Genomic DNA, 23479 nt, shown 5'->3' with positions numbered 1-23479 from the left:
AGTTTTCTTGTAGATTTTTAGGTCGAGCTCGCAAGCGCTTTGACCTGTTGTAAGTATTGTGCGCTTTTAACCACGCCCACTGCATGCTCATCACTTTCACCTGTTAGTGGGCTTGCCTTTCAAAAATCCTTTGATATCATTGGTAAATGCTTTATGTGTGTCTCTCCTTGGAATTTTTTTTTTTTTTTTTTACCCCCTGTTACGTGGATAATTGCATGATTGCCGATATGTTTGACTGTGAGCTAACTTCTTTTTCCTTTTGCGTGTCTCTCCTCCACATCACGCTCGTGGCGGCCGTGACGCTTTGAATCGGCTCACTTATGTTAACTAATGTTTTACTATTCATTTTCAATTTATGTGGCAAGAAAAGTACAGTTAGGAATTTACAACGTCAGTAGATTTAACTGGAGCAAATGCGAGACCCATTGCATTGCAAATGTTTTTTTTTTTTAAATGTGGGGGAGCCTATTAAAGGCATTTTGCAAATAAATGTTGTTTGTTACATGCAACATCCATAACAAAGTTACTTTTTGATCGAAACAGAACCTCACATATGAGAAATGGGAGGGTGTCTAGGGGATTATTTGTAGTAATGTTAGTGAGCTACTGTTACAATATTGAAAAAAGGCATCAATATCCCTGAATATTAGATGTAGACACTTAAAATTTGGAGAAGTGCTCCTGTGACCTGTCAGTGACCTGGCCAAAGAGTGCATGAAAGAGCTGAAACTGTATCAAAAATTCAAAGCTGTTCCCAACAGGGGCCCCCAAAATACGTTGACTCAGGGCCCCTACAATTCTTAGGATGTCCCTGACGTCACCAAGGTGGAAAATCTCGGCACGGGGCAGCGCTTTCAGCCTCGTTCAACAATCAGAGACGTTTTTCGCCTTCTTTCGGCACAATAGCCGGGCTCACAGAAGGGGAAGGGCCCTTTAGAACAGAAGCCTGAAAAATTAATTTAACACAACCTTGGTTGAGGCCGGAAATGCAGGCATCCAAATCCGAGCAGGAAAGGAACTTCAAAGCACCCCAGCGCTTCCACATCTGTCCGAGGTTATTCGTGTTTTTAACTGGCCTCACTTGCTGGGCCATAATTGGTCTTTACTTATATTGTTCATTTCTGCCGATCCGGCCGGGCGAGGCCATGAAAATGTCAGGGTGATGGCGCCGACACGGGAGCCGAGAAAGGAAATGGCTTTATTACGTTTTTTTTTTAATATATATTTTTTTGGTTTCTAATTGCGGCATCCTTCCCTGCGGGGTGAAAAGGTGAAGGCAGTAAAGTGAGTGTGAGCGCGCGGCTAATGACTTCCGGTGGCTTCGCTTTGTTGAAGGTATTCAAGGTGGGGTCTCTGGGAGGATGAGGTTGTGCGGTCCTGGCGATTTCCGCATAATTGCGGATGTAGCGCCTATGACACATAATCAGTCGTCTACCGCATAATCCGCAGATTTAACTAAAACATCGTTTGTAGCCCATACGGACAAAGTTTAAAAAAACATGGTGACATGTTCCCGCCCCGTGGAACGCCCTTTGCATAGTTTAACTGGTCACCGTTCAGTTTTTTTATTGCTATAGTTGGGTGTTAAATTCTGATAATGGAAGTGAAATCTTTTTCTAGCTACCTTTGCCTTCTAACATACTAATGAAGTAAAAACCGTCTTAAAATGTACAGCATGATGCAGTATAATGTGTATTTTCTTGCTGCATATATTAGTCAACCCTGCCGCATAATTCCAGTGGCCTTGATAAATTGTTAACAATCTCTGCCCAGCTATCTGTTTACAAGCAGCATTAAGCACTCTTTTTTTAACCTTCCTCCTACATGTGCGCTGCAAAATATTCCATCAGCTCCCCACTAACAGCAGGTCTGCTGTCACCCAGGCCCTCATCACCACCAGACCAGACTACAGCAACGCACTCCACGCCAGCATCACAAATCAACTTATACTAAGACTCTAGACCTCGCCAGAATGCCACCGTCAGATTCATTCTCAACAGCTCCGGAAGGGCACATCATGCCCTAGCTCAGAGAGCTACACTGGCTACTAATCCAGAGGCGATGCCAATTGAAGCTGTATACCAAGCACTCCACAGTCGGACCGGCCCACCTCAACCACCACCTTAACCGTCCACCAACCCACCAGGCAACTGCCCTCCTCCTCTCACAAATACCCCACATCCGCAGGAGCAAGTCAGGAGGATGCTCCTTTCCCTCCATCACGGCCAAATCCTGGAACGACCTTCCACACCATATCAGGACCTCCCCATCCCTTCTCGAATTCCGCAAGAAACTGAAGAGCCGGCTATTTAAATAGAAGCCCGACCAGCCTACTCATCTTTTCCAGCGCCTGGATACCCCTCGGGTAATAAGCACGCTCCACAGACCCTTATAGCATACCATACCATAACATTTTAAACTACTTTTCTGCACAAATGCATTTCATCAAGAAGTTGGAAATTCTCATTCGTAGCCTGCAACCTGCCCTGTATTAAGTCGACCCATCTAGTAAAATTGGGAATATCTACAATCACTAATATCTCCCTTGAATTTTTAAACTTGAAATAACAAATAAAAGAAACAATCAAATTAAAGTAGTTCAGAGCTGAATTAACTATTCCTAAATTGCCATTAAAGCAAATCGAGGCAGACTTGCCCTAGAAACAGCAGATGAGTTTACCTAACATGTTATTTAAATGTCCGCTCACAGACCTTCAGAACTTAAAAACAAGAACGGATAGCTGTTTTTTTTCACTGTAGAGGATGGGAACTGGACTTTCAGACCCAGTGTTTCCTAGACGTAGGTAAAAATATAAATGCTGAGAAAAAAAAGAAAATGTTTGATTTAAACAAATAAATTAGAAAATGTATGTTATATATTGTAAAGAGAAAAAAAAACAGAAATGAGAGACCAAAAAAGCAAACATCAAAGCCGGTGTATGTTATTAATTAGTCATACCAACCATTTCTCGAACAGTGAAGGTCTAGTGGCAAACAACTATTATATTGGAAAGTATTTCACATTTTTAATCACAATTTCAAATCTCTGTTGGGTGTCCTGATCGTGGACAACTCTGACCTATAAAAGTTAATATTTTACTTCTTAAAAAGTTCTAACATAAATGTTGAATATTTCGGGGGCCAGGCAAAGCCACGTGTCCACCAACACCTTCCGCAGTTCCAGAGTCTTCTGACAGATTGATTTTACTCTGTTTCATTGAAAATGAGGGTTGGTGGGTGTCCCTATTGCCCCAAACAGCTCTTCCTACCTCTTCCCTTCCTTGGTCCTCAAACAGCTCACATTGCCCTCTCCCCACCATGTTTGCCCTTATACTTCGCATTGCCTCTTCTGCACATAGTTCCACAAACACTGTTAAAACTCAATGTGTTCCTCTTCACAGCATTAACTGCCTCTTCCCAACACTGTTCCCCAAGACACCTCTCTCTAGCTTTTCTCATGTCTCCATGTTCCCCAAACTTTTTATTGTCTCTTCTCCTCATTGTTCCCCCAAACACTCCTCGTTGTCTCTTGTCCACATTGTTCCCCAAAACCTCTCTTCTCACCCAGTGATGAACAGGAAACATATAATGCACACCTGGCGCTGTGATGGCACACGCCGACCGACCTCTGACTGCACCTCCAGAGTGCTTCTTTCTTGTTAAACATAACATCGGTTGTCTGTGATTTAGTCTAATTATATTTGTAATTTATTCATTTAATTTTGGGAAAATTGTATTATGTTTAATAGGATTTGCTATTCTAATTAGATGTTCTGCTTTGCTTCAAACTAAGAGGAAAACGGCATCTAGGAATGCAGCACTCCTAGTCTGAGTAATTAACTTATTAAGGCACTTCCCAAATATCAAATAAGATTGCACGAAAATGTAAACGTGAGCATTTAATTGGAATGCAGTTAAACACATGTAAGTGCTGGAATACTTACAGCAGTTAAACAATGACAGACATAAAAAAGTACAGTGCATCAACAATGAATATATATGCAGTGAATATATATATATATATTCATATATAGGTGTGTGTGTGTGTGCACAGCCAAGCACGAGCATCGAATCCAACATAATCCTTTTGCCAAAATCAAGTTGAGAAACACTGGATAGTTGCGACAGGAGAACCTTCTCCGATGGGGATTATGTTTTGGGATATGCATCCACCCCCAAAATGAATTCCTTCTACCTCAGTGCCAAGCTTCCCCACCTTATATACCTTAAACAAACCCAAGAGGAAGGTTATGGCAACCTCCCCCTCCCTTCGCGTAAGTTATGAAATTCAAGCGCTGGCTGTACTCGGTCTGCGATGAAAACGTGCAAAGGAACGTGTCCTGCACAGATGCGCATTCCAGAGACAGAGGAGCAATACTTTTCCGTAATGAAAACATTTAAAACATTCCCAAGAAGAGACTGTCTTATCACATCAACTGTCCACATTCCCCATGTTATGTTCCTGCACAGTGCAACCCGGTGCTGGTGGGAAGAAGCACACACAGGTTCTATGTAGAAAAAAAGCTTGGTATGGAAAAGTCCTGCACCACTGATGTGACGGCAAGCAACTGAAGCTAAGCTAAGCACAAAATGGGGTCAGTGGTTAAATACAGATAGCATTCCACTTGCGCATTCCTTATAGCATTACTTAATTTATTTTAAATGCATTTCTTTTCTCACATTTATTTTTTATTTTCACCTCCCCCCTATGTGCTGTGGGACTGCCTTTTCCAAAAACGGGAGAAACAATGGGTTGTTACACTCTTCTTCAACTGCTAACTACCCACCAATTTCACATGCAATAAACTCTCCTCCTTTGAAATACACATTTGAGAAAATGTAATCATGGGTCGTCTATTTAGCCATGGAATGTCAACCTGCATATTAATGTGCTACGCAAGCAATGTATAACACATGATGTGGCAAACAATTCTTATGTGTAGAGCTACATCAGCCATGCCTGTTAGTTTAGGTTTTGCATCTTGTGACCTCCCATTTGACTGATACAAGAATAGACATAGCCAATGGAAGTATTCTACTCTCTACGTTTGGCAGTAAAACTATGCGTTATGAAATTAAAATACATATTGATGCTTGATGAGAAACTTTTAGGTGAGTAAACGCTATAAAATCTATTTTAAATTTTAATTCATAGGTATTTGTTGACCTGCCCTCTATTTGTGGCTGAATATTGATATATATATAAGATTTATTTTTCCCCCCCTATAGCCCCTCTTCACATACCACAGCAGCAGTAGTAGTACTGCGCCTTCCTGAAGCGGTCACTGCTGATGTCACTGATGTGGGCGTATACTAGGGCAGGGAGGGTGGAGGATTGGGAAACGCTCAGTCTATCTTAACTTTCTATTTTGTTTCTATTCAAAGCATGTACGACATTAACAGCAGCCAGAATGGTCAGTATCCCTCCTGTTTGATGAGATGCACTGGGGTTTGGTGACTGTGACAACATGACCAAATACCTTCTTATTGCTCCCTCTGTAGGTTCCATGCTTGAGCGGGAACGCAGCCTCACAGCTGACTACCATACCACTCCATTAGGAGCAGAGGTGGCGACACAGTCCTGTCTCTTGTGTGCTTCCTGGTGGGAGATTAGAGGTAACCTTTACCAGCCTGTGTGGCACAGACTTCAAAGTGAAGGAGTACAGGTGACATACATTGGCTTCTGTGGCACAGGCTTCTAACTTGAAGAACAGACATGGCGTACACCGCCCTGCATTGCACAGGCTTGCAGTTGAAGACGCATAGGTGACGTATACCTTCCTGCGCAACACACGTTGCAGGTGGTGGACTAAAGGGGATGTACACCCCTCCCACAACACATGCTTCGAGGGGGAAAGGAGGTGGTATTCGCTTCGCCGTGTGTCACAGGCTCTCAGATGGAGTAGAGGTGGTGCGACCCACCCTTCAAAGCACAGGATTGCAAGTGGAGGCGTATAGGTGGCGTGTAGTGGCCTGTGTGGCGTAAGCTAACAGGTGGAGGAGTATCAGTGATGTATGCCAGCCTGCGTTGCACAAACAGGGTGCGGGTTAGATGTGGGATATGCATTCCTGCATTGCACAGGCTTGCATGTGAAAGAGTAGAGAGTAAAGGTGATGTGTTCTGGTCAGGGTGACACAGGATCACATATGGACTAGTGGAGGTGAGTTGTACCGTAATGCATTTCACTGGCTTGCAGATGCATAAGTGCATAGGTGGCATAGATCAGCTTACGGGGCACCGGCTTGAAGGTGGAGGAGTAGTGGGGGCAAACACCAGCATGTGTGGCAGTGGGTTTTAGGCAGAGGAGCAAAAGTGGCATATACTGTCCTGTGTGTGTAGTAGATTTGGTGTATACCAGCCTGAGCTGTACAGGCTAAAAGATGGAGTACAGGTGGCATATACCAGCCTGAGCGGCATAGGCTAGAAGATGGAGTACAGGTGGCGTACACCAGCCTGAGCGGCACAGGCTAGAAGGTGGAGGAGTACAGGCGGCGTATACCAGCCTGAGCGGCACCGGCTAGAAGATGGAGTACAGGTGGCGTACACCAGCCTGAGTGGTACAGGCTAGAAGGTGGAGGAGTACAGGTGGCGTACACCAGCTTGAGCGGCACAGGCTACAAGGTGGAGGAGTACAGGTGACGTAAACCAGCCTGAGCGGCACAGGCTAGAAGATGGAGTACAGGTGACGTACACCAGCCTGAGCGGCACAGGCTAGAAGATGGAGTACAGGTGGCGTACACCAGCCTGAGCGGCACAGGCTAGAAGATGGAGTACAGGTGACGTATACCAGCCTGAGCGGCACAGGCTAGAAGATGGAGTACAGGGGGCGTACACCAGCCTGAGCGGCACAGGCTAGAAGGTGGAGGAGTACAGGTGGCGTACACCAGCCTGAGCGGCACAGGCTAGAAGATGGAGGAGTAGAGGTGACATATACCAGCCTGAGCGGCACAGGCTAGAAGGTGGAGGAGCAGACGTGACATATACCAGCCTGAGTGGCACAGACTTGAAGATGGAGGAGCAGACGTGATGTACACCAGCCTGAGTGGCACAGACTTGAAGATGGAGGAGTACAGGTGCTGTATACCAGCCTGAGCAGCACAGACTCAAAGGTGGAGGAGTAGAGGTGGCGTATACCAGCCTGAGTGGCACAGGCTAGAAGGTGGAGGAGCAGACGTGATGTACACCAGCCTGAGTGGCACAGACTTGAAGATGGAGGAGCAGACGTGATGTACACCAGCCTGAGTGGCACAGACTTGAAGATGGAGGAGTACAGGTGCTGTATACCAGCCTGAGCAGCACAGACTCAAAGGTGGAGGAGTAGAGGTGGCGTATACCAGCCTGAGTGGCACAGGCTAGAAGGTGGAGGAGTAGAGGTGGCATACACCAGCCTGAGCGGCACAGACTCAAAGGTGGAGGAGTAGAGGTGGCGTATACCAGCCTGAGTGGCACAGGCTAGAAGGTGGAGGAGCAGAGGTGGCGTATACCAGCCTGAGTGGCACAGACTTGAAGATGGAGGAGCAGACGTGATGTACACCAGCCTGAGTGGCACAGACTTGAAGATGGAGGAGTACAGGTGCTGTATACCAGCCTGAGTGGCACAGGCTAGAAGGTGGACGAGTAGAGGTGGCATACACCAGCCTGAGCGGCACAGACTCAAAGGTGGAGGAGTAGAGGTGGCGTATACCACCATGAGCGGCACAGGCGAGAAGGTGGAGGAGTAGAGCTGGCGTATACCAGCCTGAGCGGCACAGGCTAGAAGGTGAAGGAGCAGACGTGAGGTACACCAGCCTGAGTGGCACAGGCTAGAAGTTGGAGGAGCAGACGTGACGTACACCAGCCTGAGCGGCACAGACTTGAAGATGAAGGTGGAGGGGCAGAGGTGACTAATACCAGCCTGACTATCACAGGCTAGAATGTGGAGGAGTAGAGGTGGCGTATACCAGCTGGAGTGGCACAGATGTGCTGGTAAAATTTTACTTTTTAGGTAGCCTGCGCAAGCGCTTTGGCTTGTTGTAACCTATCTGTGGGCTTTTAACCACACCCACCGCACGCCCATCACTGTCACTCGTTCCTGGTCCTTCCTTTCAAAAATCCTTTGTCATCATTGGTAAATGCTTTACGTTTGTCCCTCCTTTGGGCAGTTTTGTTGCTGCCTTGGACATTGACCCTGTTACATGGGTAATTGCATGATTGACGATACGTTTGACTGCGAGTGAACTTCTTTTTCCTTTTGTGTCTCTTCTTCGCGCTCACGGTCATGGCTGCCGTGGTGCTTTGAATCAGCTGGTTTGCTTATCATTTTTTTTGATTGATCAACAGTTGGACTCTTCGCAATCAGCCCCAATTCCAAGGTTCTGTCTACAGATGGCTGTGAGTGGAGACTGTACCTGTACCTAAGGTCTTTATTGATATATATTCTCCTGTACGACAAGGTCCACAGGAATAGACGGTGCAGGTCTCCTCTCCAGTGGTGCCACCGTAGGGCCCAGACAGGGCGCTGCATGGTTAATGTAACAGGGACATGTCAAAGATGGGTTTCTCCCTCGAGGATGGACTGGTCAGAGTGGGACTAAAAAGGGTAGAAATGCATTTTCCGCCATTGCAAGCCCCAGAGCGCCTCTCAATGGTCATTTTGAATGTTTGATCCATATCCTTTGGTATGTGCTTGTACTCCCTGAAAAAGCGTATCAAGTTATGGAAATATAAATCTGAGGGGATCTTATACCAGTGTGGCTTGGGCTTAGCCTACTGTTTTCCCAGAGTCCATGTGCGACTGGAATTTTCAAACAGCCTGTTCCTGTGCTGGCTGCAGATGGGGATTAGATTTAATGCTGGATCACTGGAATTATGCAGCACTGTAGGTCCAAATTATGTACAAAGTTTGCTAAATTATGCGACAAGAAAAGGCAAGTTGAGCAGTATCGTGCAGCATTTTTATTATAGTATTATTTCATTATTTTGTTATTTGTTTTGCACGTTAACAGTATCTGAGGTAACGTTTCACCTCGTTAGTGCCACTTTAACGCACAAACACAGCACTAAGCACCAGAAAGTTGACCAGTCTTTTGATCGGTTTAAGTTAGAAACAACATTTGGTGGTGTTAAAATCTGCAGATCATGCAGCAAGTGGACAAATGCGGCAACGCCATAATTATGTGGCAAACGCATCAGCCGCAAAAACGTGTCATTCCAGTGACCCTGGTTATGTGCACAGGACCCCACGCTAAGGCCAAAAGGAGAGGTGAGATCAGAGTACTTGGTCTTCTAAAACCAAAATCGTCAATTTAACCACTAAACCGAACTTCCCCAGCAGCTAGTTCAACTTAAATGGGGAACCTGTGCACCATGATACATTTGCACACACACACATATATATATATATATATATATATATATATATAGTGCGTGTTTATAATCTTGTGATCTGACCTTGATAATATATAGGTTGGTAATTATTCAAAGTTTTAGACTCGACAATGAGCTTTGTATATGAGTAATCGCATAGATCACAACAAGGCTGTTAAAAAATCAGCTTTTCTAGTCACTATGTGTGTTTTTTTCTGATTCCTGATTAGTTCCTTATATGACCCTTCACCCCTCTGGCAGAAACCACCAGAAGAAGAAATAACATTATCTTTTCAGCAGCATTCTGGAAGGAGGGAACCCAGGCCTCCTAAACCTCATTATGCTGTGAGGCCGGTGGCAGGGCAATGATGTAATTCGAATTAAGGCTTTACATAAACTGCAGCTCCAGGATTCCCGGGCACTGCCAGCTTCTGCCTGTTCAGAGAGGCCGAAAGAGGAATTGGGGGCTATTCCTTCCTACTCGTGCCTCTGAAAGGCAGGTACAGAGGGGCAGAGTCAATAACAAGCAGGGTAAAGCTTTTCCGAAATACCAGTACTTCGGACAAGTCTGACACGAGTGACCCTTCCCCGGCTCTGCTGCCTTTATAGGTGCTGTCAGGAATCCTCCGCGTGCCCCATAATCCTGCCATCTTGTCTGGCATGCTCATTTTTAGCAATAAATTGTGAAATTTCGAATTATATCTTTTTGTTTACGCCCTTAAGATCCAGATCTCTGAAGAAGCAGTCGCATTAAACATTTTATAAATCATTGTAGACAAAGTTTGAATTTAAATAATTGTAGTCAAGTCTTCCCAAAAATTCAAGTCGGGAGGGTCTTCGTAAATTGTTGAGGCACTGTCTGCGCATAGTGCATTTTTCACTTTCATTAACAACAAATAAACATATGTTTGGTTTTAAAGTGTGGCATAAATGCCCCGGCCCCTGCTTCCTGCCTTAAAGGACTGTTGGCGTCGTAGGAAAGTCCCCAATTCAATTATGGTCAGACGGCATTGGATTTCATAGATCCACACTACTGGGGTCCAAAATGAAGATTCAATACCGTTTGGGGAAGTTACCCCCAAGGGCACCCGTTTGGCGGTGGCTATAAATTTGCAGTCCCTCATGCTCCCATGGTATCCTGAAGATTTTTCATGGGAGATTAAGTCTGCCCTTGTAAGTGTATCCAACCACTGGGAACCCCGTGGGAGCTCATCAAAGGCAGTGGCCTGTTATATTAAACCACGAGAGTTATTGGTGCAGAAACCACAGATGGCCTTGGGGTGCGCCTTTCTGCGGCGGGGCCGGCCTCTCCATTCAAGTAAGTGTGCAGAGGTCTCCGTCGCGCGCGCGGTTTGTTGGCCACCAGGTTTAATGTTACTGGCAGGCGACATCCTTCATTCATTCCATCGTTTTCTTAAATGTATTGTTTGGGTGAGGGTTAAGTTTCTTTTAATTTCCAGCAGGATGTAGACTTCCCTACAGATGTTCCCCTGAAAATTCTGTTAAAGTTATTAATTACCGGGGTAATCAGTCTTCGGCATGGCCAATTTTTAAGGTCAAAGATCTCCAGTTATCGAGAGGTGCCTCAAAATAACATCCGATACACTACCATGTATTACGGGGGCAATTTTTATATGTTTTGTAGTTGTGGGAACCGGTGATATAATGAGCACCCCTGCAGCCGGTGGGAGTCGCTTGTTAAGACTTTATGAGGTTTGAGACAGATAGGACAGAACATTATTCGTGTTTGCAAATTCTAAAAATGCAGGCAGATTGGCTCGAGTAAAAGCCCGGATATTGTAATCTAAAAAGTACCATTCTGGATATTCTTTTAGAAGGTTGATTGTTTTCTAAGCACTCGGTTCAAAATGTTTAATAGGGTTAATTAGGCCTTTATTGTATCCTGGGAGGTTTCACTTGGTGATGTTGAACGTTGGTCAAAATCTCTGGGAAAGAGATATTATGAAAGATAAAGACATAACTTTTTTTTTTGTTGTTCAAGTCGGCAGAGTGCCCTTTGAACTCTATGACCCGGAAGGTAATGTATCTGCATAGCCCACAATACTGATACGTCCTCAGTCCACCCAATGGGTTCACGACCATAGCCTTTGAGTTCCGGTTTGAAGTCTATCTGATATGGAAAGGTTTCTGCTGTACTTATAAGCGGCTTTTATAACTGGACGGTCCACTCGATCCACTTTCACATTAATTGTGTCTTTTTCTCACTATCAACAGCATTGTGAGCCAGACGCATCTCACCTGTGACCTTTTCAAATCTCTCAAAACTGATGAAGAATCTTCACTTATTTATTTCTTAGTAAATTTAATGGAGCGCTCTCTAAGCCTGGATCAGAAGCCTCCCCAATGAGGGGCTACTAGTGAGAGATCCATCAGAGAAGGGGGGGGGGGGCTTTGTAATGTTCTTCAGAGAGGCTCACCTGTTTTCTGGGGCGCCTGGGGTTTGGTTCAGATGTTACCCAGGACCTTATGGCATTCCACAACTTTAGATTGCAAACTCCTGGTGGGTCCCCCCCTTTTGTCAGCATTTTAAAGACTTTTGGGTTATCAAATATTTGATGTTAAATTTATGTTGGAGTGAGAATGCTTTTTGGAAACTCGGCAACTTTTTTAAACTAGTTAAAATAATTTGGGCGTGAGCTAGGAAGGAGACCTACAGCCCTGCAACGCATTGCGGCGGCACCCAGAAAAACCTGTTGCCAGACCCCTAAAGTTTGGCAGATATGCAAATCTTGAGCCAGGTTTGGGGAAGAGGAGAGAACCAACCGCTGAAGGGAAAGGGGAGCACATTACGCACGAGGCTTCTGTGCGCGCGGGGAACCCCTACATTTTTACACCTCAAAAAAGACGCGTCAGCCATATGCCCATGGGTGGATGGGTTGGGGTGCTGTTAAACCCCGGTTTCATGGGGCGGTGTGAATTCGGAACTCTTTCAGCCCCTACGGTATCGCGACAGTCACAGTGCACTTATTTTGCCCTAATGGGGTATTTGTGAGATACGTCACCATCTATCATTAGTAATAGTTTGGTGTTGGGGAGTTTGGAAACATTTAAAAGGGTCAAACCTTCTTGATGACTCCCACAGGAACACATTCAAAGCATTCTTGTTACTAGGAAAAAGGCACCATTGTAAGTGAGTCCCGAACCAGCAAATGAGCTTCTACAATACTTCCGTGGTTTATAGTTTATTTCTAGTTTGTGTTTTCTTATGAAAAACTCGTCCTTCGGGAAAAAACAAACAAAAAAAAAAAAACAGTCCTTCCTCTTTTAATCAGCTTCTCGTACAACCGGTCAGGCTTTTAAAAAAAAAAAAAAAAAATGCTTTGGATCCAGAGCCTTCTAGCTTTGATTTTTCGAACGGAACAATAGACCTACAAGTTCCAGCATGCAGTGCGCGTCACCGTACAAAGCCAGGAGTACGTGAAGGTGTTGCACGCGGCGTGGATGAGGGGATTACTGCAGCAGGGAAGATGCAGCATAATCTTCTGAGCACTTCTTGGGGGTCCGAGGACCCCGCAGACGGCCGTCAGAGCACCACCGAGAGGTAAGGCTCTCTTGTGAACATCAGCCGAGTCAAACGTCTGCATCTTGGACACACGATTTGGACCCCGTCCATGGATTCTGCTCCTCCCTCTCTCTCCAAGAGTGACAGACATCCGAGTTAAACGTTATCAGCGCTGTTTAAACACAGTATGTATGTGCTTAATTTGTGAAACGGTGAGTGCCGGGGTCTACAGTTTTGCAGAGAAGGTCGAGTGCTGAACAACAGGGCTACGTTGTCTCGGTTCCACCCCAGCCCGTGCCTCTTCCACCGCCAGGCACCCACTCCCTCGGTATCTCACACTCCCTGGTTCTCCTTCAGCCCCGATTTCTCAATGTGTCACCCTTGTCTGGCCTCCCCTTCCTTTGTGTGTTCTCTCTTCCCCCTTTTCTGTGTTTGTCTCTCTCCCCTTGAATGGAAGTCTGAGGTGGAACAACAAGTGGCACTCCCCAAGAATGCGTGCCACCGGTTCAAATTAAGCACTGATAGTTAACTCTTACATCACTTATGTACAGTTTCACATTTGACACATAACACTTCTAACTATACAAATACAATTTTTCGCCTTATCGGCGTGAGCCACCCTATAAGAAACACATTTCTAAACCATCTAGATGTCCCAATAGTCTGCTGCAGTAGATACATTTTTTTCATAACCTTTACTTTCGACGCGTGTGCAGGTTTCTTCTACAGCGGGGTGAACGCTGTAAGTGCTCGAAGAATGGCCGCACACTGAGCTGGGTCAGAACAGGAAACCTCTCCTCACAACCTGCTCTGGGGACCGAGTGACCAACAGTTAGTGTGCCCGACTATCGGGTTTATAGCGGATTGCCACCAGGTGCAACCGTGGAAGGGATAGCTTTTGTTCAGAGTGAGAAAGAGAATGGAATTAAAATAGAACCATAGGATATTGGCCACTGAGGTAGGCGCTTTAAAACACCTGGTTTGTTTGAGTTGCAGCTCTTTTTTTAAGTTTAAACATCATCCCCTGGGAAGCACTGTTTTGCAGTGGATGTTGACTGTTTAGTTCTCGCCCGTCTGCTGTTGAAAGTCCTGTGTACAAAGTGGGCACCGAGTCAGCCGATGACTTGTCATTGGTTGGCTTTTCCTGTCACTCATTTGCTTTCTTCTTTTTCAGTGGCTTTTCCTACCCTTCATGTGTTTATCCGGCGCACAGAGCATGCCTGTTTGCCATCCTTTTGATTAGATGACTTATACCCTTCATTTGTTCCCATTCAGTGAGTTGTTTTTTTTGTTTTACCTACCAGACAATGTAAGCCGCCTGTTGACAAAAAGACCTAGGTGGCTGAGAGCCCTCCCATTGCTTACCATTGGTTGGCTTTGCTGTCAGTCTCATTTCATTGCTTTTCATTTGTTAGCTTGTGTGGGCTTTCCTTCCTCTTCTTTTGCTTGTCCCTCCCCTGGAGCATGGACATATTACTTGTGCCCCTCCACTGCTTTCTTTCCATGCACCACTTTTTTCTTTTGTGTTAAGTGTTCCATAAGAGTTCAAGTATTTTCCGGCTATCTCCCTTGCGTACGTCTGTCCCCTGGCTGCACCTTGTGTTGCTATCTGGCACCCGTGTGCTTCTTCCTCATCCATGTTGTGCTCTCCCACCTGTACTCCCCCCACCCCACCCACCCCCCTCTCTGAATTGCTTTCTTGCCCATGTGCTTCCCTTAGTCCACTCTACATTGCTTTCCCTAGGCTGGCGCTTCTCCCCATCCCTTGTGTTACTTACTTACTCCTACCCTCCATAATGCTTCCCCTCCCATCTGTACCTTCTGTTTCGCTCCCGCACCCTCACCCTCCGTGTTGTTTCCCCCACCTGTGTTTTTTGTGATGCTTCCTCCCAACCCTTGTGACGCCCACCTGTGCCCTCCATGTGGCTTATCCAACCATGATTCAAAAAAACAAAACACTTTCTCGCTACTTGTTTTTATTTATTTTTAATTACTGATCTCATGTGGTAAATAAAAACAAAACACTTGCATAATTTTGCAGGTGCACGTGTGCATGGTGTTCGCACTTTCCTGATAATCTGCCCCTACATCATGCCCCTTTTTTGTTTTGTTTTCTTTGGCCATACTGCACAGCATTTGGGATCCTGTACAAGCTTGGGATCCTGTACAGCCTGGGGATCCTCTACAGACTTGGGATCCTGTAGAGGCTTGGTATCGTGCACAGCTTGTTAACCTGTACAGCCTGGGGATCCTGTACAGGCTTGGGATCCTGTAGAGCAGTGGTTCCCAACCTATGGGCCGGGGACCCCTGGGGGTCCGCAAAGCCTCCTCAGGGGGTCCGTGGCTGCTTAAAACATTTAATAATATTAGGTCCCAGCTATCAGTAATGGTTCCTTGGGGGTCCCCGTGTTCCAATAATGATTCAGTGGGGGTCCCCGGGCTCCAGTATTAATAAAATGGGGGTCAACAGAAGTCAAAAGGTTGGGAACCACTGCTGTAGAGGCTTGGGATCCTGTAGAGGCTTGGGATCCTGCAGAGCTTGTTAACCTGTAAAGCCTGGGGATCCTGTAAAGATTGGTAACCTGTACAGGCTTGGGATCCTATACAGACAGGGGTTCCTGTACATCATGGGGTTCCTGTACAGCCTGGGATCCTGTATAGGCTTGTGATCCTGTACAGCCTGGGGATCCTGTGCAGCTTGGTAACGTGTAGAGGCTGGGGATCCTGTACAGCTTGGTGACGTGTAGAGGCTTGGGATCCTGAACAGCCTGGGGATCCTGTAGAGGCTTGGAATCCTGTACAGGCTTGCAGTTCAAACCTTATCATTATATCCATGTATGAGTGAACCCGTGCTCAGCATACCCTCGAGGGGCATCACGTTTAGGCTGTTTTCAAATCTCCACTATGTGGCATAGTGCAGACTCTCTCTCTACCTCTCGGGGTCCCCGTCTATTCTCTCCCCTACCTCATTTCCGTATCCTTGGTATTGTTTCCTGGTGCATTGAAGCCTCAGGCGTTCTATGGGCCTCTTCTCAGGGTGAAACAAAAACGATGGCCTGGCGTGCAGCCAAAGTGTCTTCTCGCTTTCAAACATTCTACCCATCACTTTTTTATTTTTCTTAGTGCGATGCCCGAAGTGTGACGTCGGTCCTCTGCTCTCTGTGCCAAAGGCCTCCAGCTGTACCCTACAGACCAGGCCCACTTGTGCCAAAACTGGCCTAGCGTTACATGTGCTTGGGCTCAAAAGGGACCTGACCTGGAGATTTTGGCTGGACCAAGGCAGGATTGCAGACGGCTGGATCCTGTCGGAGGTGGTACGATGGGCAACACAACAGTGGATTGGAATGCGGCTCTGCTGATCGCCAGTGACTGGGATTCACTTGAGCATTCCACCCATAAGGTTTTTGTTTCCTTCTTATGATGGTATTTCAGTAAGGGATAGGGAAAGTTGCATAGCTGCCAGGTTTCCCAGATCCATGCGCAATGTGCTGCTCCACTCGAGGTTTTTTCTTTGCATTGTGGGAGTTGTAGTCCTGTTTTATAGTGGGGGGGAAAAACAAGTCTACAAGTCCCAGAATTCAAATAAATAACCTGGACATGGAGCAGCACATCACGCGTGGACCTGGGAAACTTGTCGGGCTGGTAGAGACCCAGGGAGGGCACGAGTAGAGGCCAATATTGGAATGAGCATGTATTGTGAACCCTTGTATCACACACTGACGGGCAGTGGGAGTACTCACTATGTATGAAAAAAACTACAGAAATATAACATCCTGGAAAAGCAGATATTCGGGAATGCAAAAGTGAGAAACACGTGTAATGTGAACTGCAGCTGCAACAGAGGAAGCAGTTTCTCTCCCCCAACTACCCGCCCCACCCAGTTTCTGTTCCCTAGCTCCCCCCTCTCCCCCACAAAAGGGAGGGCACTCCAGGATCTGCTGGACAATGCTGTTCAACAATCTGTGCCTGACGTGCGAATTTCTCTTTAACCACAAGGTGGGGCTTCAGACAAACAAACGCACCTTCTAAATTCACAAACTGCTCATTAAACGGAGAGCAGTGGAGAAACACGCGCCAATGGTCCCACTCGGCTGTCTAGGGGGGAAGATACACCCTTACTAGGGAGTAGTGGTGCCTACAAGCAGTCATTTGCAGGAGTACATTCCCTGTGGAAATCAAACTCGACTGTTGATGTTGCCTCTGTTTAACGAAACTGCCTTGAACAGCACAATCCCCGGGACCATCCGTAGCCCTCTGGCTGCTGGCCGACAGGGGCTGATGTTGTCCCCATAACCTGGACGTTGAGTGATGCTCTAGCTCACGGGTCCTCACAAGCGTGGTCTGTGGCGTGCCCGAGGGCCGCACTGATGCCAGCGTGGTAGGGACGGGCATTGTGAGGGCAGGGGTTAATGTGGCAGTGGCCTAGTTGGGAGATTCAAGTGTGAAAAGGAAGTAACTTGAGTACTGAAATAGAATTGCACAATGTGAAATGAGAACCTGGGATCAATCCTGGCTTCCCCACTTGACCAAACTGTGTGATCCTAGACAAATGCCTAATTACACTTTGCCTCCTTTTCTTCATTATTATAACATATAAGAGCACCCTGAAATTCATGAGTTCATTACGTGCGCTGTATAAAACCTTCCCCTGTGTTTGATTCATTAAACTATAATGTTGTCTGTGTATAATAATGACTCTGACCACCCGGAAGGTTCTATGTGACAGCTGACTTGCCTCTTACTCCACTATTGTGTTATGGGCTCGTGCTGCCTGGGAGATAAGAATGTGCCAAGTTGGTCAAGTGGAGCGCATAATTCCAAGGAAGTCACTTGATTAGGAGGACTGGCTGAGGGAGGCTGTGCTTCAGCTGTAGAGCTTCTACTTTAATAAACTGGCACTTATCTTTTTAGGTCGAGCCTAGACAGAGCTTGCGCTGTCAGGATGATCTGTTGTATGTAGTTTGTGGGATTGGACTCCTCCCATCGCTTCCGATTTGTGTGATTGCTTGTTTTTTAAAATGCCTTGCTTGCAAGTGGGTAATTTGTCTTCCTAGTCCCTCCTTTTTCTAACTCGTTCACTCCCCTGGAGCATCACCCCATGACTTGTTGACCTCCGCTTTTTCCATTGTTACTGACTCTTGATTAGCTTTGCATGCCAGGCTTTATCCCTTGATCAGCGCGGCATGCCATGCTTTATCTTTAAATATGGCGGCCGCCTGCCATTCTTGTGTTCTGCACCGCGCAGCTTGCCCACCTCAATTTTGAATTTATTTTGTACCCAAATGTAATAATCAAAGACCTTCTTTGGTGATAGAAAAAAAGTTTTATTTTCGCGCCCCAATATTCCAGTTGAGTGGTGGAACATTATTTCCTACCCACTCCCCATTATATATTTTTAACCTTGAACTAGACTCTCGACGATCAATACATTTGGGTTTGTGAGGTTCTGGGGCCCATTTTAATCCTTTTTCTTCTGACTGTAGGTCCAAGTTTACTCCTACTAAACTTTGAATTACGGCATGCACGACCAGATAAGATCTCGGGCAAAGAGCCCCCTTGAGGGGCCCGTCAGATATTACAGCGCCAGTCTGATGAGGTGCATACTCTGTGATGAAGAATGACATACTAATGGATGTGTGAGGATTTTGTTTCTAGTTCACCAAGTGCCCTGTGGATTTCTGTTTCTGTGGAACAGTTTACCCTTTTGATTGATGAATATCTTTGCAGGACAGGAAGTGCACCGTACACCTTAGTCATGTGCTTAGGGTTGAGTCCCAGACTCCCTGCTCCGACTTCGCTTCACACGTAAAGACTGTTTTTAGGGTCATCGCGCATGCGCTGTCCACATACACCTGGTTTCCTCTGCTCTGCTTCTGTGCAGCAACAAGGTGCCCTTTCAACCAAGACAAACAGGATATGCTTGCTATGGTGGGCTTTGTCTGTGCCCAGCGGAGATGGTGCCACATGAGTCAGAGGGAAGCACTGGGCATTGAGTACCCACCATTTTCTATTTCCATTTCAAGTACTGATGTATGGGGCATTGCTTTTATAGTCCCTAGATATTTTTTTCTTCTGAATCCGCCTTAGTAAAATTCAAGTTTCATACAGTTTGACTCAGTAACTTGCTGAAAGAAACAAGTACTCTAAAGAACCAATCCTTGCCGGCATTCCATCCCAGGTACTTTCTTCGGCTGCAGATTTCCTTCCCGCCCATGCCCTTTGAGCCTGTTGGTTTAGTGTCCCCTTGTGAACAATGGCATTTTGGTTCAACCTACAGTTCTTTTCCAGTCCCGACAACACCCTCCAATCCTAATTGGCTGACTCTAATTTTTCACTGCCATAACGTGAGCTTTAGTTAACCTCTGCTTGAAGCAGTGGTTTAACTGTGTAAAGTTACTAGCGTTTTTCTTTTTTTACGCCTTTCTTTTGCCATGCGCCAATCCCCGATCGATCAGAGCCGCATTTGCTGTATTGCCGCCACAAGAATTCTTAAGGTTCTGTCCTGAGACTGTCGCTTTCAAGACATTTTGGGCCAGATTTAAGAGGGGCTAGTGCCTCCTTTCACCACATTAGCATAATTTTTTATGATGCTAATATCACCCAATAAGGCCAAATTTGCAGCACTATGTTTACAAAGTGGCGCAATGCATGCATTGCGCCACTTTGTAACCCCTTGCACCATGTTATGCCTATGCCAGGCATAATGTTTGCAAGGGGGGCGTTTCCCTGTCAGGGGGACCGCAACAATGACGCAATGGAATCTAAGAGATTCCACTGCACCTTTTTTAGCAGTTATTTTTAACGCCGGCACAGAGCAGGCGTGAAAAGGGGACACTCCATTATTTTCAATGGGCCCCTATGTACACTGCAGGATTAGTGCCAACATTTTGGGGCTAACCCTGCACAGTACATCAATAGCATCAAATATGTTGACGGCATTGCCCCTACCCTGCACCATGGTGCACTATATATTAAAGAAGGCACACACATGGTGGTGGTAGGGGGGCGATAAGGTGATGTAAACAATGCCTTTCTTTACATACATAGGGCTAAGAGCTCAACTATTGCTTCCCCCACTCAGTTACCCACTCTACTGCCAAAGCTGAAAATAGCTCGCCCACAGGCGAGACCTATTGGCACGGCCAATGCTTGTTTTAAAGATGTTGTTGTTTCTTTATACCGGCTACAAGAATTTGGTGACGAGTTGCCAGTCTTCATGTCTTCAGCCTAAAAGCCAGCACTGAACCAATGCGGAGACAGGAAGCTTGGACTGGTATTCCTGTTGAATCAGACGCCCAGTGGATTGCTGAACCGTTTGAGGAGCGTCAAATGGTTTTGGGAGCTGTGTATGGCTACAATTGACATGGTAACTTCTTTGATTTGAGGCGCAAGCGGCTTTCACACCCATGCAAACTCGGCTACAGCACGAGCGCTCACCTGTGGATGTCACTCCAAGCATTCTACACGTTCTACGTACACAACTTAGCAACCATTTTGAATCAGTCTACGCACAGTGATATGCGTACACGACATGGTAGCCATTTTGAATTGGGCTGTTTATGGTGATACGCACACCGCTTCCTTTGTCTGCACCAAAACAGTGTTAACAGTGACACGCACACTCCTTACTGCATTATTAATCTTGTACTCTATGCGTGCACCAAGACAACGTGTTAACGGTGACACGCACACCTTTTACCGTATTATTAACTACTATTGGCATTGTTGTCAGGGTGGCGGAGGCATGAATGTTTTGATTATTATTATTATTTTTTTTTAAATTGCCAGTTTAAAAAATACTTCTGAATGCAGTGAGATAATCTGATATGCTAAGGTGAAATGCATCTGCATGTTAATGAAATATGCTTTAATGAATTTTGAAGAGACTTTGGGCCTGATTTAGAGTTTGCCGGCCGGGTTACTCTGCCACAAACGTGACGGGTATCCTGTCTGCCGTATTACGATTTCCATAGGATATAGTGGAATCGTAATACAGTGGATGGGATATCCGTCACGTTGTACTGGAGTAAACCCGCCCACCAAACTCTAAATCAAGCCCTTTATCTTATTTTTCCACATTTGTAGTAAAATGTCTTTAAAAAAAATGAATGGGCTCCTAATAAGTGGTGCAGGACACCTTATTTGCTTCTTCTCTTCTACTTCAGCTAGTTTAAATAAAAGATTGCTGTTTATTTAACATATTTCTGAATGATACGCTTGGTCAAGCAGGCCAGTGCATTCGTTCTGCTGGGGCAGCATGTGAAGGTCTGGAGGGACGCATGCGCCCCCGGGCCGTACTTTGAGTATCACTGCTGGTCCCTGTGATGCGTCCGTATTGCTGGTATTCTCATAACCTGTATGCTGATGGGAGGTTATTGCTGCTCCATGCACTCTTTTTGTTTTTCCGGTGTTCCCATAGTCTGGCTCCGTGCTTAATTTGTGCTTATTGTTTCTGGTGCGGATCACCTGCACTTATTTTTGAGGGCCGGGGCTTATTCTTCTGCTTCAAGAATTTTCTGAGAGCAAAAGACACATATGGGAAAGACGGGGAAGAGAAATACGAAAAAGCTTTGCAATGGGAGAAAGTAGAAAGCTGCAAGAGTGAGTTGAAGGGGCAGGGAGTGGCTTTATATGGATTGAAAAGGCCTGAGATGGCTTCAGGGTTACGCCTCCTCAGTATTCTGTTTTCACACATTTAATTACAGCAGCCACGTGTTTAAGAGGAGGGCTTTGGGCACCGGCACGTTTTTATTTACAAATTAAGCACTGGTCTGGCTAGTCCTTGCGCTGCTCTTTCATTCCTGTTTTCTCACATGTTGATCCTTGGGTGCTGTTATTGCTGGTTCCTTCACAACTCTTGCATTGCTGTGATTCCGATAAACATGACATGACTTTGGTTATTGCTCGTCCCTGTAAGTCTCTTTAATTGTTTGTATTCCGAGTGCCTGGACCTCGAAGCGACGTTATTGCTGGTTCCTGCACAGCTCTTGTTTTGCTGCTGTTCCCATCACCTGGAGTAGTGTGAGGCTGTCGCTGGTCCTTGAGCTGCTCTTGTACATTTAGTATTCCCATGGCTGGTCTTGTAAAGCTGATATTCCCATAGCTGAGTAGTTTTCAAACTTTTTAATGCTGCGCCCCCGCAGTGGGTAAAAAAAAATCATCGGGCCCCCTCAGAATGTTTCACAATTACTTTATTAACTTGGCATTGTTTAAGTATGTCTAGACTTAAGCATTGCAGTTACGTTCAGGTACCTTTTTAAAAATGCAATGCATTTTTGTGTTTAAAACAAAGCGCTTCTTTTGGCCAGAGCTTAGAGCCCCCCTGGGATCACATGAGGCCCTCCTAGAGGGGCCTGACCACAGTTTGAAGACCCCTGCCATAGCTGGTCTTGTATTGCCGGTATTCCAATAGCTGGTCTTGTATTGCCGGTATTCCAATAGCTGGTCTTGTATTGCCGGTATTCCCATAGCTGGTCTTGTATTGCCGGTATTCCAATAGCTGGACTTGTATTGCCGGTATTCCAATAGCTGGTCTTGTATAGCCGGTATTCCAATAGCTGGTCTTGTAGTTTTGGTATTCCCATAGCTGGCCTTGTATTGCCGGTATTCCCATACCTGGTCTTCTATTGCTGGTATTTCCATAGCTGGTCTTGTATTGCCGGTATTCCCATAGCTAGTCTTGTATTGCTGGTATTTCCATAGCTGGTTTTGTATTGCCGGTATTCCCACAGCTAGTCTTGTATTGCTGGTATTTCCATAGCTATTCTTGTATTGCCAGTATTCGCATAACTGGTCTTCGTTTTAGTATTCACATAGATGGTCTTGTATTGCTGGTATTCCCATAACTGGTATTGTATTGCTGGTATTCCCATAGCTGGTCTTGTATTGCCGGTATTCCCATAGCTGGTCTTGTATTGCCGGTATTCCCATAGCTGGTCTTGTATTGCCGGTATTCCCATAGCTGGTCTTGTATTGCCGGTATTCCCATAGCTGGTCTTGTGTTGCCAATATTCCAATAGCTGGTCTTGTAGTTTTAGTATTCCAATAGCTGGTCTTGTAGTTTTAGTATTCCAGTAGCTGGTCTTCTATTGCTGGTATTTCCATAGCTGGTCTTGTATTGCCAGTATTCCCATACCTGGTTTTATATTGCCAGGTATTCCCATACCTGGTCTTATATTGCCGGTATTCCCATAGCTGGTCTTGTATTGCCGGTATTCCCATAGCTGGTCTTGTATTGCCGGTATTCCCATAGCTGGTCTTGTATTGCTGGTATTCCCATAGCTGGTCTTGTATTGCTGGTATTCCCAAAGCTGGTCTTGTAGTTTTAGTATTCCCATGGTCTTGTAGTTTTAGTATTCCCATGGTCTTGTAGTTTTAGTATTTCCAAAGCTGGTCTTGTAGTTTTAGTATTCCCAAAGCTGGTCTTGTAGTTTTAGTAGTCCCATAGCTGGTCTTGTAGTTTTAGTATTCCCAAAGCTGGTCTTGTAGTTTTAGTATTCCCAAAGCTGGTCTTGTAGTTTTAGTATTCCCAAAGCTGGTCTTGTAGTTTTAGTATTCCCATAGCTGGTCTTGTAGTTTTAGTATTCCCATAGCTGGTCTTGTAGGTTTAG

The 23479-nt window shown here is 45.7% G+C and overlaps 1 protein-coding gene across 4 annotated transcripts in view; it reads left to right on the top strand.

Annotated features, from left to right (window-relative positions):
• Positions 1-23479, top strand: part of NR6A1 (nuclear receptor subfamily 6 group A member 1) — a 685712-nt gene that overhangs the window by 17203 nt on the left and 645030 nt on the right. Inside the window, exon 1 of one of the 4 annotated variants that reach the window (XM_069241723.1) lies at positions 12777-12908. The exons of the other annotated variants lie outside the window; for them this stretch is intronic. The gene's annotated coding sequence lies outside the window, so the exon portion shown is untranslated. Of the gene's footprint in view, positions 1-12776; positions 12909-23479 lie in introns of those variants that run through there. 4 annotated transcript variants of the gene reach the window in all.

Source organism: Pleurodeles waltl, chromosome 6 (assembly GCF_031143425.1).
Source record: "Pleurodeles waltl isolate 20211129_DDA chromosome 6, aPleWal1.hap1.20221129, whole genome shotgun sequence".
In the NCBI taxonomy this organism is placed as follows: domain Eukaryota; kingdom Metazoa; phylum Chordata; class Amphibia; order Caudata; family Salamandridae; genus Pleurodeles; species Pleurodeles waltl.
This window is presented reverse-complemented; position numbering and strand designations above follow the sequence as displayed.